We start from the raw sequence: 15403 nt of genomic DNA, 5'->3' as shown, positions 1-15403 counted from the left end.
AGGTCTGGCTCATTCATACCCTGGGATATTACTCTGCCAAAATAAGGACTGAAACGCTGCCTTTTGCAGAAAAAACAGAAAAATGCACGGACCTGGAGGGGTTCACACTAAGTGAAGGGCCGCCGGCCTAGAACCACAAACACCTTCTGATGTCACTCAGAGACGGAATCCAAAGACTGATACCAATGAACTCATTTAGGAGAAAAACCGATTCTCGGGACCAGAAACCAAACGGATGGCTACCAAAGCAGAAAGGGCAGGGAGAGGCGTATATGAGGTGTTTGAGAGGAATAGATATGCACTAACATATAGATAAATTATCAAAAAGGTCCCATCCACACAGGCTGCTGTGCTCCACACACTCTGGAAATCTGTATGGAGAAAGAAATCAACACAGAAAATGTTTAGCCTAACGGAATCAGGTGGCTGGAAACTCTCCCCCTAAAAGAACCCCACAACGCTGTAAATGAACTCTATTCCAACCTAACATAACCCCTTCAACCTAGAGAGAAGTGGGGTAGGGAAAAAAAAAAAAAAAAACAGAAACGTGAACACTATCTCCCTGAAGGCACTTTGAGCAGGCTTGTGTCACCTCTCTGGGGCCTGAGCGGCCTGGGGCCCTCCAGCCTGGACTCTGGGCCAGCTGAGACAGTCCTGCAGTGTCTGGTCTCCTGTAGCCGGGACCACAATCTCCCGATCCAGGCGCACCCTCCTGAAGACTCCATGAAACCTCCTGCATCCAAAGACCGCACCGCGCTCTGGGCTGGAAGAGCTTGCAAAAGTCACCTGGTGCGCAACACTCACGCAGGTGGGATTCCCGGCTGCAGCCTCCTCGCACGGAGCGTCCCCCGACCGAGGAACCACAGCGTCCTCAGCGCAGCGGTCTGTCAGGGCTTGGCATCCGTCGGGGGTGGGAAACATCCCGGGAAACAGCAAGGAGCACAAGCCCTTGGCTGTTCTTTCTCGCCCTGTCCACCCTCCTCTCCCACCCAAGAAAGACACTTTCTTCTCTTAAGGCGCTGCTTGCCGCCCACCCAGACCTGGAAACGGGAACGTGCTGCCGCCTTGTGGACAAGTTCTGTAACAACACCTTGAAAACCACCGCTTCTGGGCACTGGGTACTCACTAGAGCTGGGGCCCTAGAAATGACACCCCACCTTCAGAAACGTCCTAGAGCTGGTCATCAGAAACAGTTCAAAAAAGAACCCCTGTTCACAAAGCAAATTTAAAGAAGTGAACAGTAGGCAGAGTGTGCTGCTGCGGTGGCGATTTTGCTTAAGCACGAGAAAAGCAATCATTAGGGAGAGGCGGATGGAAATCTCAATGAAATACCACTCAGAGAGAGGAGAAGATGAAACCAGCAAGGAAGAACACTGTAGACTATAGGTGATAATGAAATAAAGCTCCAAAGGAAGAGCTGTGCAGCATGTCTAGAAAGCAACCAGCCCCGAAAGGAACGGGGACACAGGACTTCAGGAAGAATCTCCCCACGAAAAGCAAGAAACAGAGAAAACACCTGATGTGCTTGTCTACAAAGGAGGATGTTTTACAGATTTGTAAGAGAGTTTGAGGGTGAATTATTTACAGGTATATAGAAACCACAAGACCTTCTAGAACTAAGACCAAAAGAAGATGTCCTTTTCATCACAGGGGAATGGAATGTAAGAGTAGGAAGGCAGGAGATAGCTGCAGTAACAGGCAAGTTTGGCTTGGAGTACAAAATGAAGCAGGGCAAAGGCTAACAGAGTTTTGCCAAGAGAAAGCACTGGTCATAGCAAACACCCTCTTCCAACAACACAAGAGAAGACTCTACACATGGATGTCACCAGTTGGTCAATACCAAAATCAGAGCTTCCCTGATAGCTCATTTGGTTAAGAATCCACCTGCAATGCAGAAGACCCTGGTTCGATTCCTGGGTCGGGAAGATCTGCTGGAGAAGGGATAGGCTACTCACTCCAGTATTCTTGGGCTTTCCTTGTGGTTCAGCTAGCGAAGAATCCGCCTGCAGTACGGGAGACCTGGGTTCAATCCCTGGGTTGGGATATCCTCTGGAAAAGGGAAAGGCTACCCACTCCAGTATTCTGGCCTGGAGTCCATGGGGTCGCAAGGAGTTGGACACAACTGAGTGACTTTCACTTTTTTTCACGTTATATTCTTTGTAGCTGAAGATGGAAAAGCTCTATACGGTCAGCAAAAACAAGACCTGGAGCTGACTAAGGCTCAGATCATCAGTTCCTTATTGCAAAATTCAGACTTAAATTGAAGAAAGTAGGCCATCCAGGTATCACCTAAATCAAATCCCTTAAGATTATATAGTGGAAATGACAAATAGATTCAAGGGATTAGATCTGATAGACTGCCTGAAGAACTATTGACCGTGTAAGAGACAGTAACCAAAACCATCCCCAAGAAAAAGAAATGCAAGAAGGCAAGATGGTTGTCTGAGGAGGGCTTACAAATAGCTGAGAAAAGAAGAGAAGTGAAAGGCAAAGGAGAAAGGGAAAGATACACCCATCTGAATGCAGAGTTTCAGAGAGCAGCAAGAAGACAAAAGAAAGCCTTCTTAAGTGAACAACACAAAGAAATAGAGGAAACAATTTCCTTTCAAAATAGAAAGGGAAAGACTAGAGATCTCTTCAAGAAAATTACATACAAAGGGAACATGTCATGCAAAGATGGGCATGATAAAGGGCAAAAATGGTAAGGACTTAGAAGAAGCAGAAGACATTAAGAGGAGGTGGCAAGAATACCCAGAAGAACTATACAAGAAAGGTCTTAGTGACCTGGATAACCACCATGGTATGGTCACTCACCAGAGCCAGACATTCTGGAGTTTCAAGTCAAATGGGCCTTAGGAAGCATTACTGTGAACAAAGGCAGTAGAAGTGATGAAATTCCAGCTGAGCGGTTTCAAATCCTAAAAGACGATGCTGGTAGAGTGTTGTACTCAATTAGCTGGCAAATTTGGAAAACTCAGCAGTGGCCACAAGACTGGAAAAGGTCAGTTTTCATTCCAATACCAAAGAAGGACAATGCCAAAGAATGTAGAAACCACCACACAATTGTACTCATTTCATAGCAAGGTAATGCTCAAAATCTTTCAAGCTAGGCTTCAACAGTATGTGTACTGAGAACTTTCAGATGTACAATGTGGATTTAGAAAAGGCAGAGAAGCCAGAGATCAAATTGCCAATATCCAGTGAGTCACAGAAAAAGCAAGAGAATTAAAATAAAAAAACATCTACTTCTGCTTCATTGACCAAGCTAAGACCTTTGACTGTGTGGATCACAGCAAACTGGAAAATTCTTGAAAGAGATGGGAATACCAGACCACCTTACCTTCATTCTGAGAAACCTGTATGCAGGTCAAGAAGCAACAGTTAGAACCGGACATAGAATAACAAACTGGTTCAAAATTGGGAAAGGAGTACGTCAAGCCTGTATATTGTCACCCTGCTTATTTAACTTACATGCAGAGTACATCATGAGAAACCCTGGGCTGGAGGAAGCACAAGCTGGAATCAAGACTATCAGGAGAAATATCAGCAACCCCAGATACGCAGGTGACACCACCCTAATGGCAGTGAAGAGGAACTAAAGAGCCTCTTGATGAAGGTGAAAGGGGAGAGTGAAAAAGCTGGCTTAAAACTCAACATTCAAAACACTACGATCATGGTATCTGGTCCCATCACTTCATGGTAAATAGATGGGGGAGAAAATGGGAACACTGACAGACTTTACTTTCTTCAGCTCCAAAATCACTGCGGACAGTGATTGCAGCCATGAGATTAAAAGATGCTCCTTGGAAGAAAAGCTATGACCAACCTGGACGATGGATTAGAATGCAGAGACATCACTTTGCCGACAAAGGTCTGTATGGTCAAAGCTATGGCTTTTCCAGTAGTCATGTACGGAGGTGAGAGTTGGACCATAAAGAAGGCTGAGCACTGGAAAATTGATGCTTTCAAACTGTGGTGCTGGAGAAGACTCTTGAGAGTCCCCTGGACTGCAAGGAGATCAAACCAGTCAATCCTAAAGGAAATCAACCTTGACGATTCATTGGAAGGACTGATGCTGAAGCTGAAGCTCTAATACTTTCGCCATGTGATGTGAAGAGCTGACTCATTGGAAAAGACCCTGATGCTGGGAAAGACTGAGGGCGGGAGGAGGAGGCGGCAAAGGATGAGATGGTTGGATGGCATCATTGACTCAACGGACATAAGTCTGAGCAAACTCTGGGAGATGGTGAAGGACAGGGGAGCCTGGCGTGCTGCAGTCCATGGGGTCTCAAAGAGCTGGACATGACTGAGCGACTGAACCACAACGATGCAGAAACTAAGCAAGAAGGAACAAATGGACTGATTAACTCCAAGAAAACAAAGTTGCCCAGGAAAGTGAATGTCACAGCAGTATATCGCAGCAGTGAAGAAACCCAGTTGTCTTAGTAAAGTAAATTTTGACTATTAACCTAAAATTATGTAATAATTATGCGTACATGCATGCTCAGCCACTTCAGTTGTGTCTCGACTCTGCGACCCCGTGGACTGTAGCCCGCCAGGCTCCTCTGTCCCTGGACTTCTCCAGGCAAGAATACTGGAGTAGGTTGCCATGCCCTCCTCCAGGGGAGCCTCCTAATCCAGGGATTGAGGCCACATCCCCTGCACTGCAGGTGGATGGGTCTCAACCATCTGGGTGGATCACTGACCCGTGTGGAAAGCCCATGTGATAACTGTATGTGGAGCACACGTGGGTGGTGGGGAAGAGAGAGGCGGAAAGAGCGCGTGAGACACAGAGAGAGAGAGTGTGTGAATGGAGGGCATGAGAGTCACAGATTCTCACGCTCCATAAAAGGGGGACAGAAAATGTACCAAACTGAAAACAACTCAAGAAACAACAACCAAATCATATTACTTATAAGTACGGACATAAACACCAGAAGAATCAGGGCAGGCGATGAAAGCAGTGGCTCTGGGAAGTAGCACAGACAAGCAGGAAGCTGTGCAACAAGGAACTGCTGTTTTTTGTTCAAAACCTTGGGGTATCACCTGGTTTTTAAAGTGTGCAGGCATCACTTTGAGAAAAGTAAAAATTAAAGACAAAAAACCTCAATCTAAAGCAAACACGGCAAAATCTGCTAACCTGAGTGGTGGGTTTTTTGGGCATTCATGGTATTCTCTAACGTTACATTTAAAATAATTCCTGTTTTTTAAAGTTTCCTTTCAGTTCTAGAAATACCATTAATTTGTTAGTCAACATGAATTGCCCCTATTATGTGGGAGAGAAGGAGCTTTAAAAAAGTTAATGGTGTTATCGTAGAGATTAAAAAACCACGAATCGTGTAGTTTAAAAAATCTTCTATCCAAATTACATTTTCCAAAGAAAAGGCTCTTTGACTTTTATTTTAAAAAAACTGAATATTTTTTTGAAAAGTGCCTTGAAGGAAAGTTTTGTCTGCTATGTCAAAAGAAAAGTCCCAAGACACAATGCATATAACAAGTAGGGGGAAAACAAGCTTCAGAATAACATATATGAATACATTTCTGTAAAAGAAAACCAAATGAAAAAGACCAAGCCACTTCCTACATGTCTATACATGTACAAACACACAGAGAAGTGCATGCAATGAGATCTGGAAGCAAACACAGCAACCTGTAATGAGACTACCTCTGGGAGGCAGGTGGGTTTGGAGGCGAAGAGAATGTAATTTCAGAGTTCCCTTCTAATTGTTTTTGATTAGTAATTAATATACGTAGCAAGAAGTTCAAATGGCAAAAAAGGTACACACGGTGAAGACCGGCCCCCACCCGGCCTCATGTCACCCCGGTCCCCTTCTCCAGAGACAGCCTCCTGTCTGTCACTAGTTCCTTATGTGACCTTTTAGCCTTATTTCAAACACACAGAGAACACATTTACACGCGAAACATACTTTCTATGAATATGTTACTACACTGGTCATACTGCTCAGCCGACTTTTCCCCTAAACAGGCTCCTGCCTCAGGACGGACCCTTGATGTCCCACCAACCGCTCACCTCCAGGCTGCCCTGCTGGGCCTTATACACCACCTGGGGGCTCTCCTGCAGAATGCTGCCGTACAGCTCCTGGAAGTGGGCCATGTTGGGCTTCACGATATCCAACACTTTTGCCTTATCCTCTCCAACCACCATCCGAAAGTCACCTGGTTAAAACAAGCACAAAACCAGTTTTGCACGCAACTTCAGAGTCTGCCCTGTGGACTGCGGGCCCCCAAGTGACCTGTGAACCGCAGCCCCCCAGCTGACACTGCACCAGGTCAGCCCGGCAGGGTCTCTCACTCGAAACACTGGCTTTTTCACCTTCAAGACGCAAACACAGCAGCCCATATTAAATGCAGCACTTTCACAGCATCATCTTTCAGGATTTGAAATAGCTCAACTGGAATTCCATCGCCTCCACTAGCTTTGTTCGTAGTGATGCTTTCTAAGGCCCACTTGACTTCACATTCCAGGGTGTCTGGCTCTAGGTTGAGTGATCACACCATCACGACAAAGCCCTTTAGCCAGGTAAAATATACCACAGTAAAGAAGGCAGTCACCCTGAGAGTTAGTATGCACTTGCTTTTCCAATGCAGAAGCTTCTCTATTTATAAACTTTCATCTTGTTAACGAAACTCTGCCTGTGACCAATCAGAGATGGGGGTTGTGTGTATCTCGTCCTTAGTGCTGCTCACTCAGCTTGGCCCTGCCTGCTGTGTTTGTATGACGGCTTTGTAGGTGCTCTGCGAATATGAATAACCTTATTACATTTGATAAGGGCAAAGTTTACATTTAGGATAAACTTTAAAGCTGACATAACTTTAAAAAGTTGCAGGTGGTGAACTGCTGATCTAGAGGAGCAAGAGGCAACTAGGTCTCCTCCTGGGGACAGAAACGCTGATGGCCACCCTCCCAAGAAGCTCATTCCACCCACGACTACTCCACTGCTGGCCAGGGCCGTCTTGGTGTCCTCCGTCCAGCCCGTCAGCACCAGCCTGCTATCCAGCGGGCTGGAACCACCGCAGGCCCTACAGCCAGTCACCCTTGGACAAGCCCCGACCACTGGCATGTCAGCAGCCACGGCACAGGCAGGGCCGGCAGCTCCTGCATGCCCAGAAGACAGACCCGCCCCAACAGAAGGGCCCACGAGGCCCATACAGGGGGCACCCCAGAGCAGGGAGTCCTGGTGAGCTAGGGGGTGCGCTGCTGGGCCCACAGGGCAGCTTCGACATGCCACTCCTCCAAGACTGGGAAAACAACCAGCAGCACCCTGATGCCACACTGTCAATCAGGCAGCTGGTCTGATAAGACATCCGCATGCCTGTGTTCACTGCAGCATAATTTCCATTTGCCAAGACAGGTAAACAGCCTAAGTGCCCACTGGTAGATGAATGGATAAAGATGGGGTACATACGCACATACAGAAAGGAACAGCAGCCATAAACGAAGGATGAAATGCTGCCATTTGCAGCAATATACCTAGACCTAGAGGATGGTGTGTTCACTCGCCTAGAGCCAGACATCTAGCCAGACTGGAGTGCGATGTCAAGTGGCCCTTGGGAAGCATCACTATGAACAAAGCTAATGGAGCTGATGGAATTCCAGTTGAGCTATTTCAAATCCTAAAAGATGATGCTGTGAAAGTGCTGCACTCAATATGCCAGCAAATTTGGAAAACTCAGCAGTGGCCACAGGACTGGGAAACGTCAGTTTTAATTCCAATCCCAAAGAAAGGCAATGCCAAAGAATGCTCAAACTACTACACAATTGCACTCATCTCACATGCTAGCAAAGTAATGCTCAAAATTCTCCAAGCCAGGCTTCAACAGTACGTGAACCGTGAACTTCCAGATGTTCAAGCTGGATTTAGAAAAGGCAGAGGAACCAGAGATCAAATTGCCAACATCCGTTGGATCATCGAAAAAGCAAGAGTTCCAGAAAAACATCTACTTCTGCTTTATTGACTACACCAAAGCCTAGTCAAAGCTATGGTTTTTCCAGTAGTCATGTATGGATGTGAGAGCTGGACTATAAAGAAAGCTGAGTGCCAAAGAGTTGATGCTTTTGAACTGTGATGTTGGAGAAGATTCTTGAGAGTCCCTTGGGCAGCAAGGAGATCCAACCAGTCCATCCTAAAGGAAATCAATCCTGAATATTCTTTGGAAGGACTGATGCTGAAGCTGAAACTCCAATAATTTGGCCACCTGATGTGAAGAACTGACTCATTTGAAAAGACCCTGATGCTGGGAAAGATTGAAGGTGGGAGGAGAAGGGGATGACACAGGATGAGATGGCTGGATGACATCACCAACTCGATGGACGTGATTTTGAGTGACTGACGAAGCCTCATCTCTGGAGAGCGAGCCCCAAGCTCCAGACCCAGAGGCCAGGAGGTGAAGCTCGCTGAGGATCTGGGTCATCGTCCAACCTCATCTGCCCACACGGCCGTCCCCTCAGGTGGGCACTGCCGCCTCCCCACATGGCAGGAAGGGACAGGGGCACCGGGACGACGGAACAGGCCTGAGGTCTCCGAGGAACCCAGTGAACACCCTCCACACACATGACTGTTCACTAAAGCACGATTTACAACACTGAAATCCTGGCAGCAACCAAATGTCCCTCAACAGGGGAACGGCGCACCTACACCGACCACGGACTGGGGCACGCCCACTAAGAGTTACAGGAGCCACACACTGAGATGGAAAATGACCGTGGAATAATGTGCAGCTGAGAGACCAGGACACAGAAGTACCAGAAGGAAACAGCTTGGGGGAAAAAAAAAATATATATATATATATATATATATATATATGAAGGACTATTTTTAAATGGTTCAGTTCAGTTCAGTCGCTCAGAAGTGACCGACTCTTTGCGATCCCATGAATCGCAGCACGCCAGGCCTCCGTGTCCATCACCATCTCCCGGAGTTCACTCAGATTCACGTCCACAGAGTCCGTGATGCCATCCAGCCATCTCATCCTCTGTTGTCCCCTTCTCCTCCTGCCCCCAATCCCTCCCAGCATCAGAGTCTTTTCCAATGAGTCAACTCTTCACATGAGGTGGCCAAAGTACTGGAGTTTCAGCATTAGCATCATTCCTTCCAAAGAAATCCCAGGGCTGATCTCCTTCAGAATGGACTGGCTGGATCTCCTTGCCGTCCGAGGGACTCTCAAGAGTCTTCTCCAACACCACAGTTCAAAAGCATCAATTCTTAGGCGCTCACCCTTCTTCACAGTCCAACTCTCACATCCATACATGACTACTGCAAAAACCATAGCCTTGACTAGATGGACCTTAGTCGGCAAAGTAATGTCTCTGCTTTTGAATATACTATCTAGGTTGGTCATAACTTTTCTTCCAAGGAGTAAGCGTCTTTTAATTTCATGGCTGCAGTCACCATCTGCAGTGATTTTGGAGCCCCCCAAAAATAAAGTCTGACACTGTTTCCACTGTTTCCCCATCTATTTCCCATGAAGTGACAGGACCAGATGCCATGATCTTCGTTTTCTGAATGTTGAGCTTTAGGCTAACTTTTTTACTCTCCTCTTTTACTTTCATCAAGAGGCTTTTTAGTTCCTCTTCACTTTCTGCCATAAGGGTGGTGTCATCTGCATTTCTGAGGTTATTGATATTTCTCCTGGCAATCTTGATTCCAGCTTGTGTTTCTTCCAGTCCAGCGTTTCTCATGATGTACTCTGCATAGAAGTTAAATAAGCAGGGTGACAATATACAGCCTTGACGTACTCCTTTTCCTATTTGGAACCAGTCTATTGTTCCATGTCCAGTTCTAACTGTTGCTTCTTGACCTGCATATAGATTTCTCAAGAGGCAGGTTAGGTGGTCTGGTATTCCCATCTCTCTCAGAATCTTACACAGTTTATTGTGATCCACACAGTCAAAGGCTTTTGCATAGTCAATAAAGCAGAAATAGATGTTTTTCTGGAACTCTCTTGCTTTTTCCATGATCCAGCGGATGTTGGCAATTTGATCTCTGGTTCCTCTGCCTTTTCTAAAATCAGCTTGAACATCTGGAAGTTCACAGTTCACGTATTGCTGAAGCCTGGCTTGGAGAATTTTGAGCATTACTTTACTAGCATGTGAGATGAGTGCAATTGTGCGATAGTTTGAGCATTCTTTGGCATTGCCTTTCTTTGGGATTGGAATGAAAACTGACCTTTTCCAGTCCTGTGGCCACTGCTGAGTTTTCCAAATTTGCTGGCATATTGAGTGCAGCACTTTCACAGCATCATCTTTTAGGATTTGAAATAGCTCAACTGGAATTCCATCACCTCCACTATCTTTGTTCTTAGTGATGCTTTCTAAGGCCCACTTGACTTCACATTCCAAGATGTCTGGCTCTAGATTAGTGATCACATCATCATGACTATCTGGGTCGTGAAGATCTTTTTGTATAGTTCTTCTGTGTATTCTTGCCACCTCTTCTTAATATCTTCTGCTTCTGTTAGGTCCATACCATTTCTGTCCTTTATCGAGCCCATCTTTGCATGAAATGTTCCCTTGGTATCTCTAATTTTCTTGAAGAGATCTCTAGTTTTTCCCATTCTGTTGTTTTCCTCGACTTCTTTGCATTGATCACTGAAGAAGGCTTTCTTATCTCTTCTTGCTATTCTTTGGAACTCTGCATTCAGATGCGTATATCTTTCCTTTTCTCCTTTGCTTTTCGCTTCTCTTCTTTTCTCAGCTATTTGTAAGACCTCCCAGACAGCCATTTTGCTTTTTTGCATTTCTTTTCCATGGAGATGGTTTTGATCCCTGTCTCCTGTACAATGTCACGAACCTCATTCCATAGTTCATCAGGCACTCTATCCATCAGATCTAGGCCCTTCAATCTATTTCTCACTTCCACTGTATAATCATAATGTTTGCTCTAATAAGAGACACATTTACTGTGGGCTCTTTAAAGGCATGTGCTCCGCATCTGCTGTCTCGTTTAAGGCTGCCAAGCCTGACAAGGAAGGTGCTGATTATCCTCAGTCTCACGGACGAGGACAAGGAACAACCACCTGCCCAAGGCCCGGCCACCTCTCAGGATCAGGGCAGCGACAATTCAGGTGCTAACTTCACTTCCCTCTGTAATTCACCCCTGTAATTTCCCCCCTTTCCCTCACTTCTGTAATGCTGGCTCACTACCTCTAGCGTTCTGAAGTAAGTTCACGGATGCACAGACATGCTGTCCCAGCAAATGTGAATGGAGAGGCAGCTGGGTTGACTTTAAATTGTGTATATACCCTCATGCTTTCATGCAGAGCCTATAAATGTTTGCTACTTCTCCCTGAAGGGATAAAATGTTATCAAACTCTGAGTCTCACACAGCTGGCTCAGAACTGAAGGATCAGTCTGCACCACTGTCGAGTTCTAAATATTTATGCCACCTCCTCACCTCCTGTACATTTAACAATCAAAAGCTCTTACATTTTAGACGGTAACTTTCTGATAGAGGGAGTATATTTCACCAAACTGTAAAGGCAAATGATCCAAACCCTCCCCGAACAACAACTCCCAGCCACGATGAAAGGAGCTGGGAAACATTAAGGACTTTCTGCAAACAGGGACCAAAGCATATTCGTCCCTGTGACCCCGGCTCCTCATCGGCTGCCTGGTACATGAAGGCAGATCCATAAATGTCTGCTGAATTAGATTTCTCCAACTGCTGTGCAGCAGAACCAGCTCAGCCATGGGGAACAGGAAGCAAATGGGCTTATCACCCGCTGCCTCAGAACAAAATGAATAAAATTTTGGGCACTGCATGAACCAGCATCTGATCCTAAGAATCAATTTTTCTTACCTCCGCAGACACGCTCACAACAAAACACAGGGATTGAGGGAAAACTGACTGCTGACTTATATTTTATGGGAGTTTACCTCTTAACTGCCCAAGCCAGAGAACAGCCTGTCTAATGCAATGGCTAGATGAAAGGGTAATCTCTCCTTGACCTGAAGTAAGACAAATTCAGAGGCTTGTAGTCCATTTGGAGCTGACCTGCTCTGTGATTCCAGCATATCCTCCGCTGCCAGGGACCTTATTAGGAACATAAGGGTATGAGTGGAAAGGCCCCGCTCTCAGGTCAGCCATGTCCCTGGGTGGCTGGGGGTGAGTTACTCAACCTTTCTCAATCAGCTTCCTTCTCTGCAACAGTCACACTAACCTCATAAGACTGCCTTTAGGTTTCAGTGATTAAGGTATCAGAGGATGCTCTGTCCACAGTGAGGCAGACATTACTGCTGTCATGATGTGTATATGGGAGGGGCAGGGCAGAGGGTGCAGGAAGCCCTGGGTTTCTATGACACTGGCAGGCTAACTTTCCCTCTTAGATGAACTGTCATACTCCTGTCATCTCAGTTCAATAAATAGCTGGGTGGCTTCTAAGTGCCAGGAGCTGTGTTGGACTCAGGGCATACAAAGATACGGACTCTGCCTCAAGCAGCCACTGACATGAAAATGGCATTTCAGAGCAGGTTACTGCCCGGGACTCCTGACGTGGAAGCGGTCAGGAACAGGAGCTCAAACTGGAAGCTGATAAATGTATGCAACGTAATATTCATTTTAAACTGGGGCGGGTTTTTTTGAGATATAATTCACATACCATATAATTCTTACGTAAAGCACATAACTGTTTTTTAAGCATATTTACAGGGTTAAGCAACCATCTAACTTTAGACCATTTCACCCTCCCTAAAAGAAACCCTCTACCATCAGCAGTCACTTGCCCTCCCTGCTTTCGTCCTCAGCCCCAGGCAGAGACTAATCCACTTTTTTTCTCTACAGATTTTCCTGTTCTGGACACTTTGTATGAGTGAAAAGTGAAGTCGCTCAGTCGTGTCCAACTCTTTGTGACCCCGTGGACTGTAGCCTACCAGGCTCCTCCGACCATGGGATTCTCCAGGAAAGAATACCAAAGTGGGTTGCCGTTTCGTTCTTCAGGGAATCTTCCTGACCCAGGGATCGCACCCCGGTCTCCCACATTGGAGGCAGACGCTTTAACCTCTGAGCCGCCAGTGGAACTGCACAATACGGGGTCTCTTATGATCAGCATTTTTTCAAGTTCACCATGTTGGAGCACCTATCAGTACTTATTCTTGTTTGTGGCTAAGTGATATTCCACTGGGTATATGTACCACAGTTATATATCTATCTCTCAGTTAGCAGGCATTTGGGTTGTTTTTACTTTTGGGCCATTTTTTTTTTTTTTTATCAGTAACACTGCTATAAACAGTTGTGTATGAGTCTTTGTGTGGATATATATTTTCATTTCTCTTGGGTAGATACCCGGGAGTAAAATTGTTGGGTCACACAGTTGCTTTAATATTTTGAGGAACTGCCAAACTGTTTTTTCCAAAGTGGCTACATTATTCACATTCTTTCACCAACGTATGCAGGTCGGTTTCTCCACAGCTTCATCAACACCTGTTCTTATCTGTATTTTGATTATAGGCTTTGCGAGTGAATTGGGGTCTAATGACAAATGGTGCTGAGCACCTTTTCATGTGCTTATTTGCTATCTGTACACTTTCTTTGAAAAAAAAAAAGTCTATGCAAATCCTTTGCCCATTTCTATATTGGGCTATTTGTCTTTTTACAGTGTTCTAAGAATTCTTCATATATTCCAGATACTAGTTACTTATCAGATATATGATTTGCAAGTATTTCTTTCCATTTCATTGGCTGCCTTTTCACTTTCTTGACATTTTTTTTTGCAGGACAGAAGTTTAATTTTTATATGGTCCCATTGATCTGTTTCTTCTTATGTTGCTTTCGGTATATATTTAAGAAAACACTGTATAACTCAAACTGACTCTTCTAAAAGTCTCACGGTTATAGCTCTTACATCCATGATCTGTGTGTGTGTGCTCAGTCACGCAGTCGTGTCTGACTCTTTGCAGCCCCAGAGGCTACAGCCCGCCAGGCTACTGTGCCCATGGAATTTTCCAGGCAAGAGTACTGGAGTGTGGTGCCATCTCCTGCTCCAGGGGGCCTTCCCAGCCCAGGATCGAACCCGTCTCTTGCATCTCCTGCACTGGCAGGCGGATTCTTTACCACATCCATGATCTATTTTGAGTTAATTTTGTGTAGGGTGTGTTAGGGGTCCAACTTCATTCTTCTGCATGTGGAAAAAATAATTATTATTTCAACAAAGATGACTAAGGCAGTATTTCTAGGAGGTAGCCTAACACACCATTCAGAATACATCCTCAAAAATATCTCCATGGCTGCAGAAACTATTTCATCACTAAACTAACTCACACACGGAAGAGAATGAGGTAAGAAGAAATAGCTGATGCACTGGTGCTATACATTTGAATCATATGTAACTTTTTCTCTTGCACACTTTAGAGAACACAAAATAGAGAGGTGTAGGAAGCATCAGGTTTACAATACTGATTCAGGAAGGAACCAGTACCACAACCATCCATCCATCCATCCCCCCATTCCCTAAGTATTTACTGAGCACCTAGTATCTGTCAGGTACCACTATAATCACTGAAGGAGAGTAAACAACGCAAGAAAATAGGTCGGGCTTCTGCATCCTAGCGGTGGAACAAAGACCAGAGACAAGAAACCCAACAAATAAACAGTACCTCAGAAGGTGGAAAGTGCAAAGAAGGAAACACAAGCAGAGGAAGATGGCCAGGAATGGGGAGGGGACCCAAGGGGCCCTACAGTGCCTAGCATAGTCCCCAGTGTGAGCCAGGAAGGGCACGCTCTGCAGGACAGGGAAGGGGAGGAGCGAGGATCCTGGACCAGAGCGCCTGCGTTCATCCGCACGCTGGACTAGAAGCTGCAGGGCCCAGCACGAGCTCCCTCCTGCTCTGGGCTTCCGGATCTTCAAACACAGTGCAATATGGAGCAGCAGTACAGCGGGTTCGTGAGTTTCCAGGATTAGATGAGTTAACACGTGTAAAGCACTTAGAACACTACCAGCCACACACAGTAAGAAACCCAGAGACGTTAGACACAGTTGCTGATTGAAACCCATTCAGGAGCGCGGCATGCTCAGAAACCAGCTAGTGACCGAGTAAAGAAGCGTTCCGAGTGAGGCTTCAGCAAGCGCTCAGGCTTGCCAAGCCTGCAGAAATCTGTTTCCAAATGACTGCGAGAGTCACTCCCAACATGCACGTCACCCAGGCACACTGCTGGCGAGGGCACGGAGGTGTGACTGTCATGGAAGAAATCGCAGGCGCTCTGGCCCCAGAGGAAAAGTCTCTCTACTGGCTTTCACCAGGATCCAGAAATGGGGATGTCCACTCGCACTGTAGAGGGCTGGCACTCATTCCTAATTTTTTTTCTCTAAGAATCACTCAGCTGGCACCTCCTCACTGCTTTGTCTTGTTCCTAGAAGTAGCTGAGCCTGCATTCAGACAATCTGGCAT

The 15403-nt window shown here is 45.9% G+C and overlaps 1 pseudogene; it reads right to left on the bottom strand.

The window, feature by feature from the left end:
* The window catches only part of LOC114109355 (phosphatidate cytidylyltransferase, mitochondrial-like), a 40231-nt pseudogene that overhangs the window by 6580 nt on the left and 18248 nt on the right, over positions 1-15403 (bottom strand).

This window comes from Ovis aries, chromosome 19 (genome assembly GCF_016772045.2).
Source record: "Ovis aries strain OAR_USU_Benz2616 breed Rambouillet chromosome 19, ARS-UI_Ramb_v3.0, whole genome shotgun sequence".
Classification (NCBI taxonomy): Eukaryota; Metazoa; Chordata; class Mammalia; order Artiodactyla; family Bovidae; genus Ovis; species Ovis aries.
This window is presented reverse-complemented; position numbering and strand designations above follow the sequence as displayed.